At 26.8% G+C, this 16747-nt stretch overlaps 1 long non-coding RNA gene across 1 annotated transcript; it reads left to right on the top strand.

Moving 5' to 3' along the window:
- The first annotated feature begins 563 nt into the window (after window positions 1–563).
- On the top strand, window positions 564–8162 carry LOC127173661 (uncharacterized). The gene is made up of 3 exons (XR_007828789.1): window positions 564–972; window positions 1083–1166; window positions 8026–8162. It is a non-coding gene; the product is annotated as an uncharacterized LOC127173661 (long non-coding RNA).
- The last annotated feature ends 8585 nt before the right edge of the window (window positions 8163–16747 follow it).

Consider the following 16747-nt stretch of genomic DNA (forward strand, 5'->3'; position numbering starts at 1 on the left):
ATATATATATATATATATATATATATATATATATTAAAGCAATAAACCCCAAGACGACTAAGGGGTGTTGTTAGGCATGACACAAACCGTTATAAATTCTCTGTAAACCACGGCTTTACTGGGCTTATTGCTTTATAAAACGGTATTCCATATATGTAGTAAGGTTTCACAAAATAAAACAGATCAAATGAAGTGTAATAAAATTACTAAAAACATTATTCTTTCGCCAAACAATGTAGTTCCTCAGAAACAGTTGTGGTTGCAACAAAGCAACACACAGATGTAAACAAAGGTGTGTGTATAGCGTAATTTAAAACAGCTTTGAACGCGGCTCAACCAATCAGAATCAAGGACCTATATATAAATATGCAAGTATAATTCATTTTGTATTTTTAACCATTTCACATTTTAAGATTTTTATATATATATATATATATATATAAAATATTACTGTATAGACTATAAAATCTACAGTATGTTCTGATCTTTCAATATTTTTGAGCACTACACATTAGTAAACTGTAGTTCATTTCAGTAAACACATGGGGATTGCATTACAGAAGAATAGGATACATCTCGACAGCGTTCCCAGATGTCCCGGCTCAATCGCCCCACTCCAAACACACACGCTCAGCTGTAACAGGAAGCAGTTCAGTCCGGCCGCTCAATAGTGTGACACATAGCATCTGTCATCTGGACAATCAATGGTTCCTCTCAGACGTTCACTCCCGAAGATGACCGTCATGCCGAGCACGGACGGAGAACCCGATCCTCTCTGGGGAGAATTACATGAAGAACAGCTCAGTTTCTCCCAGCAGAAGCGTCTAACGCCAGAAATGGATCTACAGTTTCCCTGATGCGCAGATGGAGACATTTCCACTGTACTCTTTAGCGGTGTCATCAAACAGCATGAATGTAGATGAGATTGGAAGTGACAGACTTCAGGAGAATATAACCTCTCACATATTCGCCGTGTGTAAACTCGAGCGCTCTATATCACGCTGGGGAGATGGTGAATGTTTGTCATGATTGTGACTTATGGCTGTTTTATTAATTCATGTCTGCTGTTCTCATTTCTACAGCCTCAGAGGAACATGATGAACCTCCTACAGCGAATATCAGATGTCTGAGAGCACTAAGAGAAGCATTATGACTAAGAGAAGAGCGTAAGTGCGCTTTACCGGACTGAAACCATTTAAAGGGGCAATCTTAAAAATGTTTTAATAAATAAAATAAAAAACACTTGCATGTTTCTTTTTACACACACTAAATGATTATATATAAATATAAAATGTGTTTTATATAATATAATATATAATATAATAATATAAATAATATAACATAAGTTTTTAAAAAAAGATTTTTGTACTAATATATTTTATGAAAATATATAAATGTTCTTTATATGATCTAAAAAATATAATATTAAAAATATATTCTTTAAAAATATAAAATACATATAATACATATTTGTATTGCATTTTATTTTGGTATTTATGTAAAATTAATGTAATTATTCCCCATATAAATATAATTAATATTAATTATTAAAATGTAAACAGTTTAATTAAATGTAATAATTTAATAACAACTGAAAAAATATATGTTTTAATGTAAAATTAATGCAATTATTCCCCATATAAATATAAGTAATATTAATTATTCAGAAGTAATCAGTTATATATATCAATAGATTATAATATAATAATCATAATCATAATCATATGTTAATAATTTATATTCTTTTATATTTATATTTAAAAATTAAATAAAGTATAAATATAAATCTTTTTACATATACTATTTGTATAGCAGTTTTTGTCATTTATGTATAATTAATATAATTATTCACTATAGAAATAAAATTAACATTATTCAAATATAATTAGTTTAATTACATTTAATAAGTTGATAAATGAATATGTAAACATTTATTTATTATGTCCATATTTTTTATATACATTTACAAAAATAAATAATATATATTATTATTCAATAATTACAATTTTGATAAAATATATTAACAATTTACTATTTTCATTATTTGAATAATTATTTATTTATTTTTTACTTTTTATAATCTACATTTATTTCACCAGACCAGTATTTAGCTGTAATAAAAATATTTAACTTTTTTCATATATATACACACATATATATATATATATATAAAATCTTGAAGAGAAACTGTGAGGCACTAAATTCAGGTGTCAATAAAACTGAAAGTAAACTATTAACACTGGAAAACACCTGAGTTCATCCATCAGTGGATAAATAGAGACACAAATGATGAAAACAGTTTAACGACGCGCGGCTCATCAGCTCTCTCTCTTCCTGTCTTTCTTTGTTTCTGTCGCTCTCTTCCTTTGGCCTTTTATCATCAAAGAGCACATCTGTTTATTGTAGTTCCTTCGCTGCCTCTTAAGTGCGCTCGTGTTACCTTGACCGGCACGCTTGCATTGTTACTGAAGTGAAGGAGTAAAAATAAACAGGCCTGAGAATGAGAGGCGTACCTTCCCAAACATCAATTGTTGCGGCAGGGGAAGAGAAAAATCCCAGCGTGGGAGCGTCGCCGCGGTCATTTCCGATCAACGTGTCGCTGCGCTGACAGTATCGGCGTGATATTGGCTGTAGAATTAGAGCTGTCCGTTTGCTCTGCTGATCCCGTGTCAGTTTGACCTCAGGTTCATCTGGAGGACTCGCGCTTCCTGGCAGCAACATGATCTCTGGCCTGAGTGGAATGAGAGAGGAAAGGCGTGAGCGAGTCTGACACCTGAAAATTAGTGCTGTTCTATAAAAGCTGTTACTCATACGGAGTTTAAGAAATCTGACCAAATCTGCAGTGTTTGGGCATCAGACATGTAGACTATGACACTGAGACTTAGATGGACACCCTAGCAACCAACTACAACAGCCTACAATATTTTTCCAAAGTGTTGTAACAACTCCAGTAAGCCATTCACTTTAAGAGGGATTCATATACAGCTCATGCATTTTTAACATTTAAATTCATATTTTAATGTTATTTTGATATATTGTGTCGAATAAAGTTTGTGATGTCCCTGAATAGACCAAACAAAACGAATGTACTATATGAATGCTGAAATGAATATACTATATTTGATCATTTTTTAAATATTATTTTAATAATATTTAAAATAAAATTATAATAAAATATTTTAATAATATTTAAAATAACATTATAATATTTAAAATACTTTTATTTAAAATTATAATAAAATATTTTAATAATATTTAAAATAACATTATAATAAAATATTTAAGATACTTTTATTTAAAATTATAATAAAATATTTTAATAATATTTAAAATAAAATTATAATAAAATATTTTAATAATATTTAAAATAACATTATAATAAAATATTTAAAATACTTTTATTTTTATGTTTTATTCAGGTTTTGTATAATAACTTTTATACTTATATATATATATATATATATTCAAGGGCTGTCAAACGATTACTCAAAATAAAAGTAAACACAAAAATAAAATAAATATAAACACATTCATGCATATATTTAAGAAATATTTACAAGTATATGTATTTATTATAATTTAATATAATTTATTTTATATATAAATAACATTCTGTACATAAATAACTTATTTAATATATTATACAATATTAATAACAGCTCATGCATTTTTAACATCCGAATTCATATTTCAATCTTATTTTGACATATTGTGTCGAATAAAGTTTGTGATGTCCCTGAATAGACCAAACAAAACGAATGTACTATATGAATGCTGAAATGAATATACTATATTTGATCATTTTTTAAATATTATTTTAATAATATTTAAAATAACATTATAATAAAATATTTAAAATACTTTTATTTTTATGTTTTATTCAGGTTTTGTATAATAACTTTTATACTTATATATATATATATATATATATATATATATATATTTAAATATATATTCAAGGGCTGTCAAACGATTACTCAAAATAAAAGTAAACACAAAAATTAAATATAAACACATTCATGCATATATTTAAGAAATATTCACAAGTATATGTATTTATTATAATTTAATATTATTTATTTTATATATAAATAACATAACTTATTTAATATATTATACAATATTAATAACAGCTCATGCATTTTTAACATCTGAATTTAATGCAATGAAATGAATGTACTATATTTGATCATGTTTATATATATTTATATATATATATATATATATATATATGCATGTGTATTCTCTTAGTCATATATATTAAACTGAGGTAAATCTTGATTGCTTTGGAGCACAGACTTAAAGTGGTTATGTTAATTATGAAGAAAAATACAATTTTAAAATTTTATAAATGTCTTTGTTACTTTTGATCAACTTAAAGAATCCTTGCTAAATAAAAGTATTAATTTCTCTAATTTATACAAAAATAAAATAAAATATACTGAAAAAAAAAACACATTACACATTACAAATCTTACTGTTCAAAAAAATTGGATGATAGTGTATATATATATTTTCCAAAACATTTAACTATAAGACGGCAAGAAAATCAAACCCATAAATCTAAATAAAAATAAAAAAATAAAAAATAATAATAAAAAAAAGAGCTTTCAATCAGATTAAATTTGGGTGCAGTACCAAACTTTTCCACTAGATGTTATTTTATATATTTATACGATTTTTATTTTATTTTTATTTTTATTTAATTTTTTTTTACCAGTTTTTTTACAATATCATTTACAAATATAAATTACAAATAAAAATAATTATAATAATATAATTTAATCTATACCTACAAAACAATTTAGGTACCACTGTTGGATGTAGCTACAAAAGACAAAAATAAATACCAGTGATTTACTATTATTAGATTAACACATGGCAAAACAGACTTTTTCTAGCTGAAGCGAACACATACTTTATACAAGCAAAACTAAAATAGCATTCCAACTAATTCAATAAATAATTAACACAATTAATAACTACATTCCTATTTTTAGAACTGCATTTTTCCTTCCCAGTGTATGACTTTATAATGGAAGCTGAATAAATTAAAGAGCTGAAGGAAATACGGGGTCATCGTGACAGATGTGTGTCTTCCTGTGGATGGAGACGCCAAGAACATCCCACACATGGAGAAGAGCAGCTCATGCGAACGTTCTGGGTTTAACGCAAGTTAACCTCTACAACCGAGTCAAGCTGTCAGTTAACACAAAAAATAAATGAGACTCGTCCCTCTGAGTTGTAAAAATGAACTAAAAATCTGCTTATATAGAGTTATTTGAAAGTATAGGGACAACTGTATGGTGTAAAGATATGGGTAAAGTACGGTAACGATTATGTTTGAATAAACAGATGTAATAAAATAATTTAAAAAGCACAACATGCTATTGATAAGAGCTTAATTTGAATCTGCATGTCTATATTTCTATTAAAACTACTAACTCAAACTTACAACTACCCCAAACTTAAAACCTTCTGATTTAAAGCTATTAAATCTGCTTCAAACTTTCTGGTCAAGCCAACATGAGTTTGTCTTGAACGTACTTTTTAAAATCTAGCTAGCAGCAGCGTGACATGCTACCGTCAGAGCTTTAGTTAAACTGAAGCAAAAACAGCAAACACCTCTGACCTGATCAAACACAAGCTACCGAGCACACAGAAACAGGTGTGTGGTTTAGCAATACTTCTGAAGCAAACAAACACTACATATTACAATCTATCAGAAAGCCTTTCCGATCACGAAAGCCACGGTAAATCCTGCGGGGCCTGAAACAACTCACGCGATTCATTATGGAGGATTTGACAAGAGTCTGATGGCAGTCGGCCACGTTCAGGCTGTCCTGAGGGTAACAGCTGCAACACAACACCGCAACACATCCGAGAGAGACAGATGTGCCTCTCACACACACATGTGCACATCATAAACACACACAAACCTCTGCGCGCCGCCGACGGCCCTCGCTGTTTACACTCATCCGTCCTGACTGACAGTTTTCTTCAATAACAGCTGTTGATTAGAGAGCGTAAGCACTTACACTAACAGTTGTGCACATTAGGGTTTATTTTACCCAGCATCTATTTATGCTTATTAGAAAAACATGTTGATAGCTTATTAGCACGCTGACGTCACGGCGCTTCACATCAATCAGTTTTATTAGTTTAGCACTAAAGTAAGTTCCCGCGCAAAATAAACATTAATGAATATCAGGAGGTGTTCAAAGTAACATAGCATACTTATAACATATTTACTGAATGAATCATGGGTTTTGTAATCGATTAATCAGTGTTTCAACCGCGGAAAGACGCCGATTAAGCGGCTTGTAAACAATGTCACGTGACCTCATTTTTTCCTCAGAAAAGCCAGACTAGTTCGTCAATCTCTCTCTATTTTTTTTGTATATTTTTACTTGTTACTTGTTAGTGATGTCTTCATTATTTAATTTATGTTTGAATAAATCTGACATGAAGATCATTTTTATGACAGCTAGTTTATATGTCACCGTTAAATGTTTATATTTTAACAAACTGGAGAATAAACATAATTATATTGATAAAATATTGATATAAAACTACTGCATGTGCAATTTAGATGTCCCTATGCAACTGTTATACAAATAAAATAACAAATAATAATATCAGTCAATATATTACACTGTCCTGGACAGAAATACTGAACATTTTAAATGCACAAATTTATTTATAAAATAAAATAAATAAATAAAGAATATTTCAAAACCACAAATCTGCAAGAAATAAACAAACAAATAAATAAAAAATAAAAAAATAAAATGACAAAAAAAAAAAAACATTATTATACTTACATAGTAATAATAAAGCTGTACTCATTTACATTGTATACATTGTAATAAAATAAAAAAATTTCAAAACCACAAATCTGCAAAAAAATAAATAAATAAATAAATACAGAAAAAAAATAAAATAAAATTATATATATATATAAAATAAAAATAATAAATCTTTTTGACATTTTAAATGCACAAATCTACATAAAATAAAATAAAATAAAATTAATTACATTAAATAAAAATACATTTCAAAACCACAAAAAAATTATATAATAATAATAATAATAATAATGCTGTACTCAAAACATGAGTGAAAGAACAAATATTACATTGAGTTTCCTGGTAGGAAATTTGAATTTGAAATCTGTTGTTAATTTTAAACAAAAATTATATAATACATTTTTAAAAAAATAATCTCATAATATAATATAATATAATATAATATATTGAATATATCAAATTATATTTTATAATAATATTCATTATAAAATAATAATATAATAAACCTATTATAATAATGTACCATTTGACAGGGTTCTCTGGATATTTTACAACATTAGTTAAGAATTTTTATTTTATTTTATTTTATTTTATTTATTTATTTATTTTATTTTATTTTTTTAAGGAAAAACTGGCACATAGTGTCCCTGAAATATATCCAAATGAATCAACATCAAATTGAATCAAACTAAAACAGTAATCAAAATTAAATCAAAAGCTTGTGATATCACACAGCTTGTGAATCAGAACTGAGTAAGTTTGATTTGCAAAATCTGTCAATACTTAGCCCAAGTCATCCTTTGACAGCAGCTCAACAGTTTGGCACAGAGTGTTTCCTTTGCTTTGGGCCAAACAGTTGCTGCGCAGCCACTAAACACAACAAAATATCACTCAATATCATTAGTCAATTTGCTCAACGGGTGTGTGCATGTGTACTCTAAATCCAAAACACATTTGTCCTCATTTAAAGCCAGATTCTGTACTTATTCCTTAAAATCCACACTTACGGCTATTATTTTCCTTCTGTACCTTTAAGATTCTACTGCACAGTGTAGGTAAATAAAGTCAGCTAACATCCAGCATAGTTCATTGGTATTTTTCGGGGAAGCAAAATGACTGAATTATACAGAGATACTTTGTGTGTTTTATCCTCAAACAGAAAGCATCTGCACACTTGGACTGATCTGATCTGCTGTCTCTGTGTTTTTATGTTCAGGTGAGATTTGAGTACTGAAGCCGCCTGGGATCGTATGAGTTACTGCTGCTTATTTTAACATGACGTCTCAGATAAACAACGATAAGCTTCAAAGAGGATATTCACAATGGTGACATGAGATCGGACTCACAATTTATGACCCGTAATAAACTTCCCTCTTATCTGCTCACTGACTCAACTGATGATTTTTCCAGGGCTGGGAATGGAGATCCGCTTCCACTTTTAGAAAATTACTGGAACCCATTGACTTTCATGACAATTCTCCAACATCTTCCTTTCATGCAGACGAAACGCTGTTCTCCAGACAAGAGACAAAGAAAGAATAGATATTACATATTAGGATATTGCATTTCCTGGAAGGAAAGAAGGGCACATTTTAAATGCACAAATCTGCTAAAACAAAATAAAATAAAATAAACATTTCAAAACCACAAATTTGCTTAAAAAAATGTAAAGAGAAAAAAAAGAGTGAGAGAGAACAAATATTAAAATAATTATATAATAATTAAAATAATGCTATACTCAAAACATGAGTGAGAGAGCAAATATTACATTGAATTTCCTGGAAGAAAATTTAGGAAATTTTAAATGCACAAATCTGCTAAAATAAAATAAAATAAAATAAAATAAAATAAAATAAAATAAAATAAAATAAAATAAAATAAAATAAAATAAAATAAAATAAAATAAAATAAAATAAAATAAAATAAAATAAAATAAAATAAAATAAAATAAAAAAAAATAAAATAAAATAAAATAAAATTATTTTACAAAAATTCAATAACTAAATAACAACATGAAATCATTAACAACAGACAAAAAAAAAATCAATAACTCAAAACAATTCTGCCAAGATAAAATTCAATAAATTATAATAAAATAAAATATTTGTAATAAAAATTATAACAAGTTATATTCTATTATTATATTACAATATTGCATTGAGTTTCCTGGAAGGAAACTTGAAAATGTAACATTTTAAATGCACAAATCTGCTGAAATGCTAAAATAAAATAAAATATTAATAAAAAAAAAAAAAATTAATAAATGTAATTATTATTATTAATTATTATAAAAAAAAATCAATAACTAATTAACAACAAAAAATAATTAACAGCAACAAAAAAGAAACTCATGCAATAAATTATAATAAAATAAAACATTTATAATAAAAATTATAATAAATGATATTATATTATTATATTATATTACAATATTACATTGAAAATGTAATTTTAAATGCACAAATCTGCTGAAATAAAATAAAATAAAATAGAAAGCACAAGTCTGCTAAAATAAATTAAAAAAAAAAATCAATAACTCAAAACATTTTTGCCATGGTAAAATAAAATAAAATAAAATAAAATAAAATAAAATAAAATAAAATAATTAACAACAAAAATCCGATAAAATATTTCATAATTATATAAAAACAGTTCTGCACCCAAAACAAGAGAGAATGAACAAATATTATGTTGGATGCAAATTTTAATTGCACAAATCTGCTAAAATAAATGAAAACATAATAAATCAAATAAATGAAAAATTATTCAATGACTCAAAACAATTCTAAAATATAAAATATTTAGAATATATAAAATAAAATGCAATGATAATAAATTAAATTAATATTAATAATTTAAAACAATCCTGCTTATATATATATATATATATATATATATATATATATATATACTTTTAGAGAACTACTAGACCCAACTACAGTCGAATTCATGCCATGCACAAAACAGGTTTTGAAATCAGCTCAACTGCTGTGAAAACTAGTTTATTTGTTACATCTGACACAGATAGTGTTACTCGAAACACATGCCGTGTAAGAACCAGAGGCGTTTGGATGGATGAATTATTGAGAAAAAGCCCTAAGGCCGTGACCTGCCCTTCAGCTTTTTAATAAGAGTCTGGAAGGCATTTGCATCTCATAAAACATTTTTACGGATGAGTCCCAGAGATCCTCCATCACCGTCCTGCACGAACAGCTGCTCTCCTTCAGTCTGATCAGCATCGCTCTCCAACACAGAAAGCATTTGTCAGGATGAGCCGATTTCCTGTTGCCGTCGCACAGATGAGATAGTTTCCATGTATGAGTGCATGAACCCGGCTCACGGCCCTTCATTTGGGGTTATTAATAAAGCAAGGTCCGTGTCCAGTGACAGATTGATAGTTTAGGGTATGGGACCAGTGCAGTGGAGGGACACAGGACACACATTTTACCTTGGACATCACTTGGCAACTCAACAAAAGACATAAAGTGTTTATCGGACAAAAATGACTGTAGAATCAGATTTGGAAACAGATTCATATTAGAAGGGGAGGGGGAGGGGCTTTCTTACTCAGGAGAGCGTGTGATTGGTCAAAAATCTCTGAAGTGCAGCATGAGTCGTACATTTTCTCAATTCCTGGAAAAGAAAGACACACATTAATAAAATGAAAAAATAAAATAAAATAAAATAAAAATAAATTCATTCAATTATATAGTGTACAGAAACAAATATGCTAAATATAAAATAATATTTTAATTATAATTTAATAATATTAAAAAATGCTTAATTAAAATAAAATAATTATAATACATTAATTAGATATATATTATTTACATTAAAAATAATTAATTATAATAAATCTGTAAATAAGAAACACAAATCTGATACAAAATAAATCTATATAAAAATTAATAAAATACAATCTTTTATTGTTTTTAATTAATTGTTATACAAATGTTTGCAAAAACACAAATCTGCTGAATATAAAATAAATATAAATATAGGAAAAAAATATTTTAATTTAATCATTCAAAAAAAATGCTGAAATAAAATAGAAATAATAATAAATAATTTAATTGGAAAATTAAATAATTCAAAAAACATCTGCTAAATCTGCAAATAAAATAAATATACATATATAAAATAAAATACAAATTTAATTACAAAAATTTAATTATTCAAAAATATCTGCTGTATTATTAAAGAATTATATTATATTATATTAAAAAAATATAAATTTGAATATAGAAAATATAAAAATAATTTAGTAATACATTTTTACATTTTACTCATTTCCTGAAAGACTGCAAATTTGATAAAATAAAATAAAAAATAAAAATTTAATTATAATGATTTAATACTACCTGATGAAATAACAAACTAAGAAATTAATGTAATTATATAGTGTGCAGAAACAAATATGCTAAATATAAAATAAAATACTTTATTATTATATTTAATGATGCAAAAACATTTGCTTAAGTAAAATACAATTATAATAAATTAAACTAATTTAATAAATAATTATAACAAGTTAATTCAATGATAATAATTAATTTTAAAAACCACAAATCTGCTAAATACAAAATAAACATAAAAATTAGTAACATTTAATTGCAAAAATTTAATAATTCAAAAATATCTGCTGCAATAAAGACAAATCTGTGTACAAATCTTTTAATATAAAATAAATATAAATACTGAAAATATGAAAAAAAATGTTTTAATGTAATAATTCTAAAACATATTTTAAATAATTATAATAAATAATTTAACTAATAACAAATAAGATAAATTACATATAAAAAATACATATATATTTAAAAAAAATATATAATAATTACAATAATAATTGACAAATATCTGCTGGGTTATTTGCATTTTATCATTGTTTTGGGAATTCATTTTCAGGTCACGACCCAACAGTCATGAGCCAGAGACTTTAGGCCTCTTTGAAACGTTGATTTGGGAGCGTAGCGTAAGGTTTATATCCCATGTTTATATGGACAGCACTTCCTGTTAACCTAAAAAGAAAAGGGACGGGCTGCGACAAACACTTTACGAGTCAAGGTTGAAAAACACTGCAGTAATAAATCACAGCGAGTTCCCATTTGCTTTTAGCGAGTTGATATGAAGCAAAACAGGATTTCAATTCTTATCAGAGCAGCAGAGACTGTATCCTCTAACCTGAATCATACAGGGAAATTTACCTCACTATTTCCACCGCAAAACACACAAAGAGAGAGAGAGAGAGAGCATGAATGGTTAGGATAAATGAGCTGTGTGTGTGTGTGTGCTATCAAGAGTAATTGTCCCGTGTGCTTCCTGTCAGGCTGATATAAATTAAACATACACGTCCAGCTGTTTATGCGATCTCATGGTTATAAATGCAGTCTGGCAAACGTCTGAAGTGAATCTCATGACCTACATCAAAGTGACCCGGTGTTTGGAGCGGAGCAGAGATGAATCCTACAGCAGGACGTCCTGGACTCTCAACTCCAAAAAAAAAAAAAAAAAAAAAAACAATAAATAAAAATAAAATAAAATGAAATAAATGTTTAATCACTAAAATAAAATAAATAAAAAAATAAATAAATTATAACTATTCAAAACTGAAAAACCAAAGTCTATTAAAATAGGAAAATAATATAAATAAATTTTTAAATTATATTATAATACATTTATTTATAATAATTTATAATAAATTATTTATTTAATATAATTTATTATATATTGAATAAAAAAAATACAAATTACAGGTTTTAAAAATGTAAAAATCTAAAATTTTAAAAACGTAAAATAATTCCAAATTTTATGTTTATGTTTTAATGTAAATTTAAAAAAAATTACACATTAAACAATAATAATATATTTTAATGTAATTATAACTTGAATTAATATATTTAATTAATTAACTGCATTTCATTAAAACTGGGTGGACAAATCTATTTTATTTTACAAATTTTAAGATTTTAAAATGTCCAAATTTACTCATTAGACAAATTAAAAATGAAAGATTAAAAATTTAAAATAAAAATTACAAGTTTTAAAAATTTAAAAATTACAAAATTAAATTAAATTGCATTAAAATGGGGTGAATTAATTAATTAATTAAATTAGAATAATTTAATCATTCAAAAACAAATCTACTGAAATAAAATAAAAGTAACTTAAAAATTAACATACGTTTATATACAACATATACTTGACATATTTAAACGTAAAAGTTATCATTAATTTAATGCTTCTTTTTTTGTAATTAAGTAATGAAAATCACCTTTAAAATTACAATACGGTATTCTTTAATAAATTACTATATACAATTTTTTACTATATTAATGTAAAAATAGATTAATAAATAGAAATTAACATAAATGTATGCAGATTTATAAATTCATAGAGAATATTGTAAAATATAGTAACAATGTCACAAAAATCTAAACATATTATAGATATTTTGAGTATTTTTATTTATTTATTTATATTTTTCATTTTGCTTTAATTTAAGTTATAATATTGTTGTTGTGTTTTTGTCATTATATATTTTTAATATCTCTGCACAGATTTTTAAAAATTTTTTCAGTTTTAGTTTGAGTTATTTTAGTACATCAAGTGAAACTAAATAAATTGAGAATTGCTGCTTTTATTATTATTATTATTATTATTATTATTATTATATTTATTTTAGCTTTTTAATTATTATTTTGGGTGAAATATGACCTGGATTTCAATGTAAAAAAATACATTAAATATACTTAAAATAAATATATGCTGATTTATAAATATATGCAGATTTTTTCACAGCAAAAAAAAACATTTTTTAAAACATTACAATATATGAAAATAATGCAACAAAGCTAAATACATGGTGTTATTTCTCTAGTATGTTTAGTAGAGGATGGCCAAAAAAGCACACACACACGCACACACACACACTCACACGTTTGATTCTATAATCGACTCCACTTGACTGGTCGTACATCATCCAGCTCTCTCTCTCTCTCTCTCTCTCTCTCTCTCTCTCACACACGCACACACACACACAATCATCCCATTCTCTCTCCTGCTGCCTGCACATTTGCCAAGGTCGACACTAGGAAATGATACGGAGATAGTGTCAGTAGATTTATGTCCTCGCTCTCTCACTGTGTGTGTATTTACAGAATAAAAGCTCACAGATGCTGTCCCGAATTCACGTATGTAACCCCACAGAACAATACCGTGCCTCACACGTGTGTGAATGTGAACAGGCTTCGTGTCACTGTATAATCACACATAGTTCAGAAAATAAATCGACTCATTTAAGCTTAAACAGCAGGAGAAAACACTCGCAGTCTGTTGTTGTTGATGATGTGAGAATGTTTTACTGCTTGTGTGTGTGTGTGTGTGTGTGTGTGTGTGTAATTGCTTTCTGTTGTTGGATCAGTTTGTCTGAGCTTGACCTAGAACAAATAATAAGCTCTAACACAAAAACATTATTCATACTTCATTCATGGAACATTCTATGGTTGGACACTTTTAAATGTAACAATTTTAAATGTTACTTGTTTCGGAATGTTCAGAGAACATTCAAATGTAACATTGTAACATGTTTGAAAAATGGAATGTTCCATTAATGATTGTATATAACCAAGACAAAAGAAAAAGAAATACTTTTTTTTTTGTTCATTTGTTGATTTGTTTCTTAGAACATATTTTTGTTAGTTGGGTATTTGCCATGTTTTTGAGTTAAAATACTGAATCTATTTCTCTACATACAGATAATATCTCATATCTATTTTTAAAACATATTCTAATTGTTTTCTCAGAACAAATGAATGAACTTGAATATCTATTTTGTTAAATTATCTTGAAAAAATAGGATTTTGTTTTCCTCAAGTGGTGACCTACTTATGAAGTGATGAATATCAAAATAAACAATCTTGTTTGAAAAACATGACATGCTTGAGGTAAATTGTACAAAGAGGCTTCAAGAAATCAGTACAAACAGATCAGTTTTAATACACTAAAAATTAAGTAAAATTTCTTAAAATCAAACTAAAACAAATGGGGGAGCAAAAAGCATTTGGTAAGATTTATTTTAACACTAGCATTAACGTAACCACTAAAATTTAAAAAAAATAATTAATTAATGAAAAAAAACATTTTAAAATGTACAAATTCACTAATTAAAAAATTGCAAAATTGAAAAAAAAAGACAAATTACAGGTTTTAAAAATGTAAAAATGAAAACATGTAAAATAATTACAAATTTTAAAATGTGTAAATTAAAAAATAAATAAATAACACATTTAATGTAATTCTAATTTGAATTAATACATTTAATTAATTAATTACATTTAATTAGAATTAGGTGGAAATTAATAAATAAATACATTTAAAGACTAAATTTAAAAATAAATATTTTAAAATTTAGATTTTAAAAAATGAAAAATTCAAAATGGACAAGATTTTAAGATTTTAAAATGTCCAAATTTGCTAATAAGAAAAATAAATAAATAAATGTAATAAAATTTACAAGTTTTAAAAAATGTACAAATGTAAAAAAATAATAATAACATTAAAAATAAAAATGTATTTTAATGTAATTCTACATCTAAAGACTAAATTTAAAAATAAATATTTTAAAATGTACATTTTTAAAAATAAAAAAAGTAAAATGTACAAATTTTACAATTTTAAAATGTCCAAATTTACTATTTAAAAAAAAAGTAATTTAATTAAAAAAATGTTAAATAATTGCATAATTATATTTATACATTATAATTATTTACACTAATAATTCATTTAGATTTACATTTTCAAGCCTCACTCTCTTCCCGAGTCTTACAATGTGTTTAAACCATTGTGATGCAACACAACCCCGGCCAGTCGGCTTCTTCCCAAAGTGCCAGAGCTTTGTCTGAGCTCAGTTGCCTGCATAAACACACACATGATGCCGGTCCAGCCCAGCGTTTCTCTCTTACAGTCTCACTGACTGTAAATCTCATCCTCGCTTAATAGTATTAGCAGCTTAGTGTTTACACACTAAATAAAGGCATGAGACGCTGAGCTGAGATCAGCACACTCTCACTCCAGCCTGTAATTAATTCAGTCTTCAGCCGTACGAGTGTGTGTGTGTGTGTCGTTGTATTACACATTTCCTGCCAAAATCGGCTTAGCAGATGCTTGATTAGTGTTTACGGTGAAAACAAGCTGCTGCACGAGCACCAATAAACTGACTGTGCAAAGCTGCTATAATGCAAGGATGCTGTGAGTGTTTGTTGCCGTGTGGTTGCTAGGTGGTTCTCACTGGTCTAAATTGGTCTGAACATAATTGGTGTGCTTTTGAGACTCTAAAATAGGCTAATAATGACAAACGGCTTGAAAGATTCATGCGGCACAGTTTCTATGTGTAATAGACACACACACACACAGATGCGGTGCTATATGAAGATCCCTAGAGGGGGATTTCCAGCAGCATCCGGTCGGCACAGGTGGCCTGAAGACTTTCCAGAAGCAGGAACAGCCCTAAAAATTCCAACAAGACCAAATTAGATCAGAAGCATCCAGCTGAAACCAAATGCTTTTACAGAGTCACACACCTTCTATGCAACAACTCTGCTCTCTTTCATCTGTCAGACTGCACTATTTACTATTTATATGACACGTCAGTCTTGACTTTTCAAAGTCAACAAAAAATCTAAAAATTCTTGTGTATATTGCAATAAAATAAAATAAAATAAAATTTAAAAATTGTCTGAAGTTTAGTCATATTTGGCTCATTCTGTAGTGTACAAAATAAAATAAAATAAAATAAAATAAAATATCTCAACAATTGTGACTATATACTTTAATACACATTCTGTATGTGATTTTTTTTAGTGTACATTAATTCTATAAAATAAAATATAAAATAAAAATAAATTTACAATATATATATATAATATATTTTATATATC

Source organism: Labeo rohita, chromosome 12 (assembly GCF_022985175.1).
Source record: "Labeo rohita strain BAU-BD-2019 chromosome 12, IGBB_LRoh.1.0, whole genome shotgun sequence".
Classification (NCBI taxonomy): Eukaryota; Metazoa; Chordata; class Actinopteri; order Cypriniformes; family Cyprinidae; genus Labeo; species Labeo rohita.